General features: G+C 39.7%; 1 protein-coding gene across 2 annotated transcripts in view; it reads left to right on the top strand.

Annotated features, from left to right (window-relative positions):
* KLHL23 (kelch like family member 23) overlaps positions 1 to 13,226 on the top strand; it is a 49,636-nt gene that overhangs the window by 15,073 nt on the left and 21,337 nt on the right. The window contains exon 4 of one of the 2 annotated variants that reach the window (XR_009740227.1): positions 4,493 to 11,817. The exons of the other annotated variant lie outside the window; for it this stretch is intronic. The gene's annotated coding sequence lies outside the window, so the exon portion shown is untranslated. Of the gene's footprint in view, positions 1 to 4,492; positions 11,818 to 13,226 lie in introns of those variants that run through there. 2 annotated transcript variants of the gene reach the window in all.

The following is a 13,226-nucleotide window of genomic DNA, read 5'->3' as shown; positions in this document are numbered from 1 at the left end:
TGGTAAAGAATCTGCCTGCAATGCAGGAGACCCCCATTTGATTCCTGAGTGGGAAAGATCCACTGGAGAAGTGATAAGCTACCCACTCCAGTATTCTTGGGCTTCCCATGTGGCTCAGCTGGTAAAGAATCTGCCTGCAATACAGGAGACCTGGGTTGGGAAGATCCCCTGGAGAAGGAAAAGGCTACCTACTCCAGTGTTCTGGCCTGGAGAATTCCATGGAGTGTATAGTCCATGGAGTCACAGAGTCTGACATGACTGAGTGACTTTCACTTCACTTCAAGCTACATATGTAATTTAAGTATAAACTTATTTTATTTTCAACTATCTTTTAAAATAGGAATATTGCTCCAATATTTTTATATAAGAAAACAAGCTTGGTAAGGTCACAGAACCAAGTAATAAAAGAATTCTTCAAAACTAGGTGATGTTGAAACAAGAAACATGAACACTAGTCCCAGTTCTAACTGGTAAATAGCTCTGTGATTTTGCTGAATTATTTTGCTTCTCTGGAATTCATTTTACTTTCTGTAAAATGACTAGACTGAGCAAATTTTATCCCTAACTGCCTTCCAGTTGTAAAATTCTGTAATTCTAATGTCATTATGAATCTAAGTGTTCTCTAGTGTTGGCTACAGGGAGCTATCTTCTGTCTATGGTGTGCTGCAGTCCATGGGATTGCAGAGTCAGACACGACTGAACTAACTAGCTATTCTCTAAATAAAGTTAAGTCACCCTATTTTTAAGGCCTTTAGAAGGAGGTTTTCCTTTTACTACAAAACCATTTTGGGATCAATCTTGCTTTTAATTTTTTAGCATATTAATAGGTCACAGGTTTGAACTCTTCATGTTGCTTAGTTTTCTTGTCTTTGAGCTAAATAACTATGACTTCTTTATCTGATTATCAGAAAGCAGTTTTTATTTTCATGACTCTTCTCTGACCTACTCAAAATCCTCTCTGACCTTTAAGACTGTCCTTGAACTGGACACAGGACTGTATTCAGGATCAAGTCACTGGTTATCTCATTTTGCTCTTATAAGCACTGTCTTTCTTCTCTTTTCCTTTTTTCCTCAGTGTGTATTAGAACAATGCTTTGCTGGGGATCATGTTAAAATACAAATTGTTTTCAATAGTTCTGGGGTGGGACTTGAGCTTCTGCTTTTCTGACACACTCATAGACGAAATACTTCTTAATACTTGGTTGCCACTTGACTGCCTAAGGTGCTGAATCTAGCGGCACTTCCTATAAAGACAATAAAACCCAGAAAGCAGTCTCGACTGGCTTATAGGCCAAGTCCAGGTGCCATAGAAATAACCTGAAAATCAGTTTAGTTCCTACAGGTGAGTCCAGCCTGTCTCTCTAAATGAGCAGCCAAAATGTGGTTATGCTCAGGCTTACCTGCCACAGAATAGCCTACCATAGCTCATATGAACTTGATCATCGAAGAAAAGCTCCTAGACAGAAATTAACTGCTAGAGTGGGAACTGGTACGGGCTTTCTCCACTTTGGCACTGTATAGACTTTCGGGGCTGGATGATTTCTTTTTGGGGGCCAGGGGGGGAGTATGTGTTTCTTGTACATTGTAGAATAGCAGCATTCCCGACCTCTACTCACTAGATGCCACTAGCACTCCTCCTGCCAAGTTAGGGTTTCCCTCATAATTCAGTTGGTAAAGAATCCGCCTGCAATGCAGGAGACCACCCTGGTTTGATTCCTGGGTCAGGAAGATCCACTGGAGAAGGGATAGGCTACCTACTCCAGCATTCTTGGGCTTCCCTTGTGGCTCAGCTGGTAAAGAAGCCACTGCAATGTGGGAGATCTGGGTTCAATCCTTGGTTTGGGAAGATCTCCTGGAGAAGGGAAAAGTTACCCACTCCAGTATTCTGGCCTGGAGAATTACATGGACTGTGTAGTCCATGGGGTCACAAAGAGTCAGACACTACTGAGCAACTTTCATTTTCGGGCTTCCATGACAGCTCAATTGGTAAAGAATCTGCCTACAATCCAGGAGATCCCAGTTTGATTCCTGGGTTGGGAAGACCTGGTGGAGAAGGGATAGGCTACTCACTCCAGTATTCTTGGGCTTCCCTTGTGGCTCAGCTGGTAAAGAATCCACCTGCAATGTGGGAGACCTGGGTTTGATCCCTGGGTTGGAAAGATCCCCTGGAGAAGGGAACAGCTCCAGTATTCTGGCCTGGAGAATTCCATGGACTGTATTGTATAGTCCATGGAGTCACCGAGAGTTGGACATGACTGAGCGACTTTCACTTCACTGGCAAGTTGTGACAACCAAAAGCATCCCTAGACATTGCCAATAATCCCTGTTTGAGAACCACTTAATGACTAAAAGTCTGTATGCTTTATCCCTGGATGAAGTGAAGATACAGCAATTGTACAGACAGAATACTGCTACTCTTACAGCGACGGATCCAAAATATTTTCCTCTGTGTAATAATTTCCTTATGACCAAGTCCACAGCCTTGTCACATCATAGCAATCACCACCTGAGTGTTTAATATTTTTGATGCCTAACTCAGTCACTTCCTTCATGCATTAGATACATACGAGGCTTCTTTTCCTACCCATGTATTATATGTGCTGTGCTGTGCTAAGTTGCTTCAGTCCTGTCTGGCTCTGTGTGATCCTATGGAGTAGCCCACCAGGCTCCTCTGTGCATGGGATTCTCCAGGCAAGAATACTGGAGTGGGTTGCTGTGCAAGATCCTCCAGGGGATCTTCCCAACCCAGGGATCAAACCTGTGTATCTCACATCTCCTGCATTGGCAGGAGGGTTCTTTACTACTAGCACCACCTGGAAATTCCTATATATTATATGTACTGTGGCACAACAAATCTATTAGTTTCAATCTGCTTTTGTAGTACAAGTACAGTCTTTTATAATATGAGTTATAATTACATCTTTATTCTACTTTTTAAAAAATGTTATCTCTGATATACCCACATATTCATTTACTGTCATAGCATTTGAAATTTTTTTAGCTCCTAGTTTGTACTAGTCCTGAAGGAGAGTTAGAAAAGATCATCACTTATAGTCTCATAAGCTCCTTCCAGGGGACAGCTGGTATGTCACAGGCAGGCCCCAGACTGAGCTCTGCTAATAGTGTGATAATGGGACTGGAATTTATAGCCGCTTCCTACCCTTATTATGAGATATGCTTTTTTCTTTCAGAAGATGAGAGGGAGAGCCCTTTGCTGACTTAACAATCCCACAGCACATCTTTAGATGAGACCAGCTGTAGGGAATATATTAATAGTAATTAATTGCCTTGACTCTTACCTAAAACCCTATCATTTTTGTACCTTCTGATGGGTTTCTTTTTCAGGTGGACAGTGTGATGGTTCTGTTGAAGAGAGATTTTTTTGATGTGCTCTACTAGGGCTTATGGAATAATATATTTCTGGCCAAAAGCTAAATCTATCTGACTTATGTCATACAAACTGATATCTATGTGATGATGGTTCATATTGAAACAAAACATTAACATAAATGTTCCTAACACAGACATTCTTAGAAACACTCATTGCTTATTCAAGACATTACTTAGTAAAAAATTAGTTTGTCTTTTATATTCAAATAATAAATTTTCAGATTTATGTTTAAACAACTAGTAAAATATGATTACAATTAAACTAACATTTGTCACACGGGATTTTAAAACTGTACAAACTGGAAAACTTGCTCATTCACATTTTTTTCTACCCCTCTACAGTCATATTCTGGATTTTGTTACATACCAAAAATCTCAACTCTTTTCACAACTTGGTCTATGCAATGTTCTACTTTCCTCAGTTCAATATGAGAATATGTTCTTTTAGGGATTTATTAACAAGTTAACCTTTTTCAGATTTAAATCCAGAAAAATATCCTGTTGCACAATTTTTGAGGGGAGAAAAAGACTACAGTAAGCAAATATTTTGAGAGTCTACTATGTGCAAGAAAGCAAACCTAAATAAAACAAAAACCTGTGGACGTTTAAGAAGTGTAGGACTATGTCCTACAAAGAATGATGTCCTTCAAAGCGTTTACAGTTGATTGAAGGGTGAGATACATATATATGTAATTCATAATTCCCAAGTATGCTTCATAAAGCATCTTAGTAATCAGCATAAAAAGTGTTTAAGTCAAGGAAGGACTAGATGACCATACAGTATTGTGTTTTGTATTCGCTCAATTGATTAACTGTGATAGAAGCTTTATGAAAGAGGTAGACTGTGATCTATACATTAAGCATGGAAAGGACCTGGAAAAATGGAAAGGACTTGATAGAGCTTCCCAGATGAAGGGAATAATGTGAGCCAAGATAGGGGTGGGTACAGCATATTCTTTAGGTAGTGATAATCTATTAATATCTGGCCTACTGAAGTTAAATGTTTACACTGGGGAGTAGTGGAATAAAGCTTTGTAAGTAGGATTTGGCCAATTTATGGACAGATTTGTAAGCTAATCAATGGAGTTTGAATTTCTTCCAGGTACCTCTTAGGAGCAAGTAAAGGGAAGTGATGTCAAGAAAGTTGTGTTCAGGTGGTATGAAAGGTAATGTACAGCTTGGGAGGAAAAGGAAGAGATGACACAGAAAAGTCTTGCAGTAAGTCAAGGTAGAAGTGATAAAGACCTCCTAAGCATGCTGTGAGTGAGAAGGAAAATGAAGAGATATGTCAATCAGATGCAGGCTTCCCTGGTGGCTCGTGGTAAAGAATCCGTCTGCCAAGGCAGTAGACATGGGTTTAATCCCTGATCTGTGAAGAGCCCACATGCTGTGAAGCAACTAAGCCCACACACCACAACTACTGAGCTTTAGAGCCCAGAAGGCACAACCATTGAAACCCGTATGTTTCGAGCCTGCGCTCTACAACAAGAGAAGCCATTGTACTGAGAAGCCAGAGCACTGCAGCCAGAGGGTAGCCTCTGCTCTCCGTAACTAGAGAAGAGCCCATGTGCAGCAGTGAAGACCCAGCACAGCCAACAATAAATAAATGAATTCATTAATAAAAAAATAAGCCTGATGCTTTGAATTTGAAAATGAAAAAAAGCACAAAACTTTTAGATCATGTTCTGCAGGAAGGCAGTGTCTGTGGATTGTCATTTATATAATTTCTTGAAGAACTCTGAGCCCTGAGCAAATTTTTAAAGCAAATTCTGAAAGTCTTACTTATAATCTGCTCATATTTTCACTGGTATAAAAAACCTTTATTGAGTGCCTATTATGTGGCAGACACTGTTTTAGGAATACTAGAATGAATGGGGGATATACAATGAACAAAACATAAAATCACTGCTTTCATGGAGTTTATGTTCTAGTGGGAGAAATCTCACAACGAACTAAAAAATATGCAAAATATATGATATCATAGATGGTAATAAGGATTATGAATTAAAGCTGGGAAGGGGAATAGGGAATAACAGGTAGGATGTGGAGATAATTTTAAATAGGTTGGTAAAAAAAAAAAAGGCCTTGTTGGGAAGTTGATATTTGAGCAAAAAATCCAGTAGAGGTGAGTGACCAGATCATATAGTATTTTTGGGAAAAGAGCTGGGCAGGCAAAAGGAATAGCTAGCAGTGAGACCCTGAGGCAACCCATTCCTGGTGAGGGGAGAAGCTGGCCTGGGTAAGGGGGTGCTGGAGATCCTTGTAAGTACTTTGATTTTTACTGAATGAAATAGAGAATCATTGGACAGTTTTAATCTGTGACTGAGGAGAGTATCAGTCTGTTTTGGTTGATTTGAGCCAGTGCTCTTACTTTTTCTGGGTCCCTGCTGGCTCGGATGGCAAAGAATCTGCTGCAGTGTGGGAGACCCAGGTTTGATCCCTGGGTAGGGAAGATCCCCTGGATAAGGGAACGGCTACCCACTCCAGTATTCTTGCCTGGAGAATTCTAAGGACAGAGGAGCCTGACGGGCTATGTAGTCCATGGGGTCCCAAAGAGACAGACTCGACTGTATGACTAACACTTTCAGCCAGAAGAATAGCTTCCCTGGTGGCTCAGACTGTAAAGTTCCGCCTGTGGTAGGAGACCTGAGTTCAATTCCTGGATCAAGAAGTTCCCCTGGAGAAGGGAATGGCAACCCACTCAAGTAGTCTTCCCTGGAGAATCCCATGGTACTTTCTCTAGCCAGAAGAATTGGGTTTCTTTTTTTTTTTCTTAATTGAAAAAGATCCTAGTTTATTATCTTCTTCCATGTATTAATTTTATCTGAAATTTAGCTTTAACTGTGGTACCGGGCCTAGATCTGATAGATAGCGTGCCTGATGAACTATGGACGGAGGTTCATGACATTGTACAGGAGACAGGGATCAAGACTATCCCCATAGAAAAGAAATGCAGAAAAGCAAAATGGCTGTCTGGGGAGGCCTTACAAATAGCTGTGAAAAGAAGAAAAGCTAAGAGGAAAGGAGAAAAGGAAAGATATAAGCATCTGAATGCAGAGTTCCAAAGAACAGCAAGGAGAGATAAGAAAGCCTTCCTCAGCAATCAATGCAAAGAAATAGAGGAAAACAACAGAATGGGAAAGACAGAGATCTCTTCAAGAAAATTAAAGATACCAAGGAAACATTTCATGCAAAGATGGGCTCAATAAAGAACAGAAATGGTATGGACCTAACAGAAGCAGAAGATATTAAGAAGAGGTGGCAAGAATACATGGAAGAACTATACAAAAAAAGATCTTCATGACCAAGATAATCATGATGGTGTGATCACAAACCTAGAGCCAGATATCCTGGAATGTGAAATCAAGTGGGCCTTAGAAAGCATCACTATGAATAAAGCTAGTGGAGGTGATGGAATTCCAGCTGAGCTATTTCAAATCCTGGAAGATGATGCTGTGAAAGTGCTGCACTCAATATGCCAGCAAATTTGGAAAACTCAGCAGTGGCCACAGGACTGGAAAAGCTCAGTTTTCATTCCAATCCCAAAGAAAGGCAATGCCAAAGAATGCTCAAACTGCCGCACAATTGCACTCATCTCACACGCTAGTAAAGTAATGCTCAAAATTCTCCAAGCCAGGCTTTAGCAATATGTGAACCGTGAACTTCCAGATGTTCAAGCTGGTTCTAGAAAAGGCAGAGGAACCAGAGATGAAATTGCCAACATCCGCTGGATCATGGAAAAAGCAAGAGAGTTCCAGAAAAACATCTATTTCTGCTTTATTGACTATGCCAAAGCCTTTGACTGTGTGGATCACAATAAACTGTGAAAAGTTCTGAAAGAGATGGGAATACCAGACTACCTGACCTGCCTCTTGAGAAACCTGTATGCAGGTCAGGAAGCAAGAGTTAGAACTGGGCATGGAACAACAGACTGATTCCAAATAGGAAAAGGAGTACATCAAGGCTGTGTATTGTCACCTTGCTTATTTAACTTATATGCAGAGTACATCATGAGAAACGCTGGACTGGAAGAAACACAAGCTGGTATCAAGATTGCTGGGAGAAATATCAATAACCTCACATATGGAGATGACACCACCCTTATGGCAGAAAGTGAAGAGGAACTAAAGAACCTCTTGATGAAAGTGGAAGAGGGGAGTGAAAAAGTTGGCTTAAAGCTCAAGATTCAGAAAACTAAGATCATGGCATCTGGTCCCATCACTTCATGGGAAATAGATGGGGAAACAGTGTCAGACTTTATTTTTGGGGGGTCCAAAGTCACTGCAGATGGTAACTGCAGCCATGAAATTAAAAGACGCTTACTCCTTGGAAGGAAAGTTATGACCAGCCTAGATAGCATATTGAAAAGCAGAGACATTACTTTGCCAAAAAGGTCCGTCTAGTCAAGGCTATGGTTTTTCCAGTGGTCATGTATGGATGTGAGAGTTGGACTGTGAAGAAAGCTGAGTGCCGAAGAATTGATGCTTTTGAAGTGTGGTGTTGGAGAAGACTTGAGAGTCCCTTGGACTGCAAGGAGATCCAACCAGTCCATTCTGAAGGAGATCAACCTTGGGATTTCTTTGGAAGGAATGATGCTAAAGCTGAAACTCCAGTACTTTGGCCACCTCGTGCGAAGAGTTGACTCACTGGAAAAGACTCTGATGCTGGGAAGGATTGGGGGCAGGAGGAGAAGGGGACGACAGAGGAGGAGATGGCTGGATGGCATCACTGACTCGATGGATGTGAGTCTGGGTGAACTCCGGGACCTGCTGATGGACAGGGAGGCCTGTGTTCTGTGATTCATGGGGTTGCAAACAGTCGGACACGACTGATCGACTGAACTGAACTATGGCACCCAAAAACATATCCTCAGTGAAGCACTGTCTTTTAAATGACCCTCCCTCCAAGTGTAGTAAGCTAGTTCCTATTTTGAGAATGAACCAGTGGTCTTTCATATGTTTTTTGAACAAGTACCCCAAAAGTAACATATGGACTCACTTCTACATTTTTAGATTGATATTGAAAACTTTTCATTGTAAGTTTAAACATTTTCCAAGGTTATAACTTCTAGAATATTATAAATAATGACTTTTTAGTAGGCTTTAAAATAACACTTTAAAATCTATTTAGTGAAAGGTAACTATAATTATTTGAAACCTACCATGATTCCTTTAAAAATACATAGACAAGTTGTTCTTTAACAGTGAGGGATTTTTATCTTATTCTTTTTTAAAGATTTATTATTTATTGTTGGCTGTGTGGACCTTGGTTGCTGCATGCAGGCTTTCTCTAGTTGCGGCCAGGGGGGCTATTTTTCATTGTACTGTGCGGGCTTTTCACCGCAGTGGCTTCTCTTTTTTCGGAGCGGTCTTCAGTAGTTGCAGCTTGCAGGCTCTCGAGTGCTGAGTAATCATGGTGCACAGGCTTAGCTGCTCCAAGGCATATGGGGTCTTCCCAGACCAAAATTCGAACTGGTATCCCTTGCATTGCCAGGTGGATTCTTAACCAATGGACCATCAGAGAAGCCCTCTTTTTTTTTTTTCTCCCGAGCTCATGTTTCCATTCTCCCAGAGAATGTTGTCCTACTGAAAATATAGGCAGTCCTCATAGGAAAATTTGCAAAATTATCATGCAAAATAATCTTTGTAATCAGTAAGAACAACTGTGATTGTCCTGTGACCTTCAAGTTTTTTTTGTCAAGATATTAAAAACTGACTGGTATCAGAAGACAGTTTCTATACGTTTCCTATAAATGTATCGGAAAATGAAAAACAGTAGGACCAATATTTACTTGGTGTACTTCCCTGGTATCTCAGGCTGTAAAGAATCTGCCTGCAATGCAGGAGACCCGGGTTCAGTTCCTTCTCCTGGAAGGATCCCCTGAAGAAAATGGCAACCCACTCCAGTATTCTTGCCTGGAGAATTCCATGGACAGAGAAGCCTGGTGGGCTACAGTCCATGGGGTAGAAAGAATCGGACACGACTGAGCAACTGACACACACACACACTGCAATTAGAAACATTGGAAATAAAAGTATAAGTTTTTTTGTAAAACATTTATTAAGAATAAAGAGTTTTCACCGCCTTCTTTTTGTCCTATAACTTACAATAGAGAGTGATCATGTTTCTATGCCTTAGTGAATTGTCTTATTTCTAAAGTTGGATCAGCTTCCAACATTTTATCCTTTGCACTTGCAATGTTGTGACGTATCTCCAAGAGTTCTTTTGAAAGTGAAAATTTTTACCAGCGTTACTTCTTCTAGGACACTGTTATCCTTTTTTTCCAACAACAACCACTTTCCTCTTTAAGTCAGAAAGTTCACCTGCACCGAGTTCAGCTGGCTGCAATCTGGTCTTTTCACTGGTGGCACGGTCAACATTCCCACGCTCAGCCCTCTCTCCTGGAACTTCATTATGCTAAATTCAAGCTCTGCTTTTGGCAATATCACTCTTACTTCTTTGCTACGTTTTCATTTTCGTTGTCCAGTGCCCTCTTTCAATCATCTATTTTTGTAAAATACTGTGCAGATTTATCACAGACAGGAGGCAAGACAACTAGAAGCTTTGTTGTCTGTCTGTGAACTGAATAACAGATGCACGCTGACCAATCACAATGGACTTTGAAAGAAGAGACGTGATTGGTCGCTAACCATGATGCTCACCTGTTACTTATGCAGTGATTTGTGGACTGAAGAGCTAGAGGACAAAATTTCTATTTTATGCAATTAAAGTTATTAAAAATACACAAGAGTAATTAAAACTTGAACCCTGTTTGATGGATTGGTGTTATTTAACAAAATGGTGGTAACTGAAATTCATGCATATTGGAAACATTCAAAGAAAGTATCATCTATATGTTTTTATACTTGAAAATCTTACTACCTTTTAAACTTCTCTGAACAAATATGTACATAAATTAGAATTTTAACTATTTTATGTTCTTGATTCTCAAGTAGTAAAAAAATTTCTAGGCTGATTAAAAGTCAGACACGACTGAGCGACTGAACTGAACTGATTATTATAATTAACCAAACAACATAAATACGCTTAAATTAAATCAAAAGTAAAAATTTATCAAAAATTATTTCAGTCTGATGAATTGGGCTATTTTCCTTTCATTTAGACCATGTATCTTGGCTAACTATTGCTTCCTGCTGGCATGAGACAGACTTTAGGATCAGTGATATTCCTGTTTTTCATTTCTATAGATACAGTTCCTGAGAAAATGTGTTCACACAGACAACAAGATAGGAATGAGAGGAATTTTATTATAGCAGTGCTATTCATTTCATGGATTCTTTCCAAGTTATTTGTCAAAAATGCTCTTTGACTTTTGTTGAAAACAAGGAACTGGAAACCTTCTGACTTGTGAAAGCACTTGTTGCCCAGTCATCAGAATGTTTATTTTCCAGGAAGCATACCCAGAAGGCTTTGCCAAGATGTAGCAACTCCAGGGGAGCCCCATGTACCTGTGCTGATTTTATACCATACAATTCCTGAGACTGTCCACATAGCAATCTGAGTGGAATGAGCTGGAATTGTGCAGTGCACAACTTATACAGCTGTATTCAGTGGCTTTATAAATTATACCTATTTTTTTTTTACTTAACATCAACTCATCTTAATGAGTAGCTTAAATGAAGTACACAAAATTTTCTGTATATACTGGCACATTTATATGTATTGATAATGCTATCCCAATTAGCATACCAAACATTTAACAATGTAGCAACATTTAGTGGAAAGATGTACTAATAAGGTTAAAAACAACAAAGTTGTTATTTTTATAAACTGTCTTTTGAAAAGTACAGTGTGATGTCCAAAGGATTCCAACTCCATGCCAATCTCAGTATCTGCCACAAGTCTTTCATGTCTCATCTTATGGTGGCTCTTTATTTCCCTAAGACTTGGATTCACAGATGGCATGGTTGTTTTCTTGAACAGTGTCATTAATTTATTTGATTTATGAATGCTAATTATATATTTCTGAGTGCATCGCATCTATTAGAATTTGCAGTGGATTTCTGATAAAGCGTGTAGTAAAGAGGAACTGCTTTTGCTCATACCGTTCTGTTGGCAGGCTGCTCTTCTTCTGGCAGGTTGAAGCAGTCTACTCTATGCTGATATGCACTTTTTTGGGCTCTTTTCTTTTAGTTATAGTAGACATGTAGCTGATATATACTTTTAAGCAATAATTCAAAACCAACGAATGTCAGGCAGTGAAAGCAGAAGTATTAGCTGGGCTCTGCAGCAATCTGAAATAACTACACAAATGACAATATAGTAGTGAATTCTGTTATTCGAGAATCATTTGTTACATGTTTACAAGCTATTATGATTCTAGAAGCCCTCCTTTGAGTTAGATAGAGCCTGTACTTACTGTATAACAAAGAGCATCATGCCACAAACAGCCACACTTCCATCTTCAATCAGTCACAATTGTGTCCTCGAATGACAACACCAACAATGACATCACTCCTCATTATGAAGGACAAACTTTAATTACAATTAACTACAAAGTTTGTAATTTTGGAAGAAATGTTAATAAGATACTAATTTTCAAATTGAGGTTGTGATAGAGGAGTGCAAATATCCTTTCATTATGGGCTTCTCTGGTGGCTCAGATGGTAAAGAATCTGTCTGCCATGCAGGAGACCCATGTTCGATCACTGGATTGGGAAGATCCTCTGGAGAAGGGAATGGCAACCCACTCCAGTATTCTTGGCTGGAGAATTCTACGGTCAAAGGAGTCTGGCGGGCTACAGTTCATGGAGTTGCAAAGAGTTGGACACGACTGAGCAACTAACATATACACTCACACTTATTCATTATAATAGTTAATATTTATATACCACATCCTAAGTATTTTCATGGTCATTTGATTAGTTGCTAAGTCATGTCTGATGCTTTGCACCCCGTAGACTGCAGTGCGCCAGACTTCCCTGTCCTTCACCATTTCCCATAGTTTGCTCAAACGCATGTTCATTGAATCGGTGATGCTATCCAACCATCTCATCCTTGGTCTTCCCCTTTTCCTCCTGCCCTCAATCTTGCCCAGCATCAGGGTCTTCTCCAATCAGTTGGCTCTTCGCATTAGGCAGCCGAAGTATTGGAGCTTCAGTTTCAGCATCAGTCATAATTTTGCTTTATCTTTCCAGTAACCTTATGTTAGTTGAGAAAGTACTGATATTTTCTTTTACGAGTCAGAAAATTAAGGATCTGAGAAGCTCAGTTAAGCTACATGATAGATAAGTGACACAGGAGAATATTAAGCCTGAAAAAGATCTCATATACATTTCTTCTCTACTAAACTGTTTACCAAATGTTGAGATAGTAAATCTTTCATTTTTCTCCCATTTTAGGTCTGACATTCTAATTGTGCAAAAGAATCATCTGATGCCCTTGATTAAAATGCAGATTCTAGCATCCCACATAATTCAATTGAGATGGTCTGACTTGTGGAATTAAACTAAAATCACCCAAATGAGAACAGAGGCCATTTATTCAGATCTTGCTATAGCCAGAGAGTCAGAACATTATTTGCCTTTGATAGAAGCTCAAAGGCAGGTAGGGGAGTGGACAAGCTTTGTAAAAGAGGAAGAAGAGGAAGGTCTCCGGTTTGCTTTATTTGAGGTTGTTGGCCTCGTAAATAAAGCTCCAGGCCAACTATTAGAATCAAGGAATATTTTATGCGATTGGTATGGGGAACAAATTGGCTTTCTCTGGTTGGTCCTGAGTTGGAAGTAGGGGTAAAAATCAGTAAGTTGGCTGTCACTGACCACTTCCTGGGTCAGAAAGATCCCCTGGAGAAGGAAATGGCAACCCACTCCAGTATT

This window comes from Bos javanicus, chromosome 2 (assembly GCF_032452875.1).
Source record: "Bos javanicus breed banteng chromosome 2, ARS-OSU_banteng_1.0, whole genome shotgun sequence".
Classification (NCBI taxonomy): Eukaryota; Metazoa; Chordata; class Mammalia; order Artiodactyla; family Bovidae; genus Bos; species Bos javanicus.
This window is presented reverse-complemented; position numbering and strand designations above follow the sequence as displayed.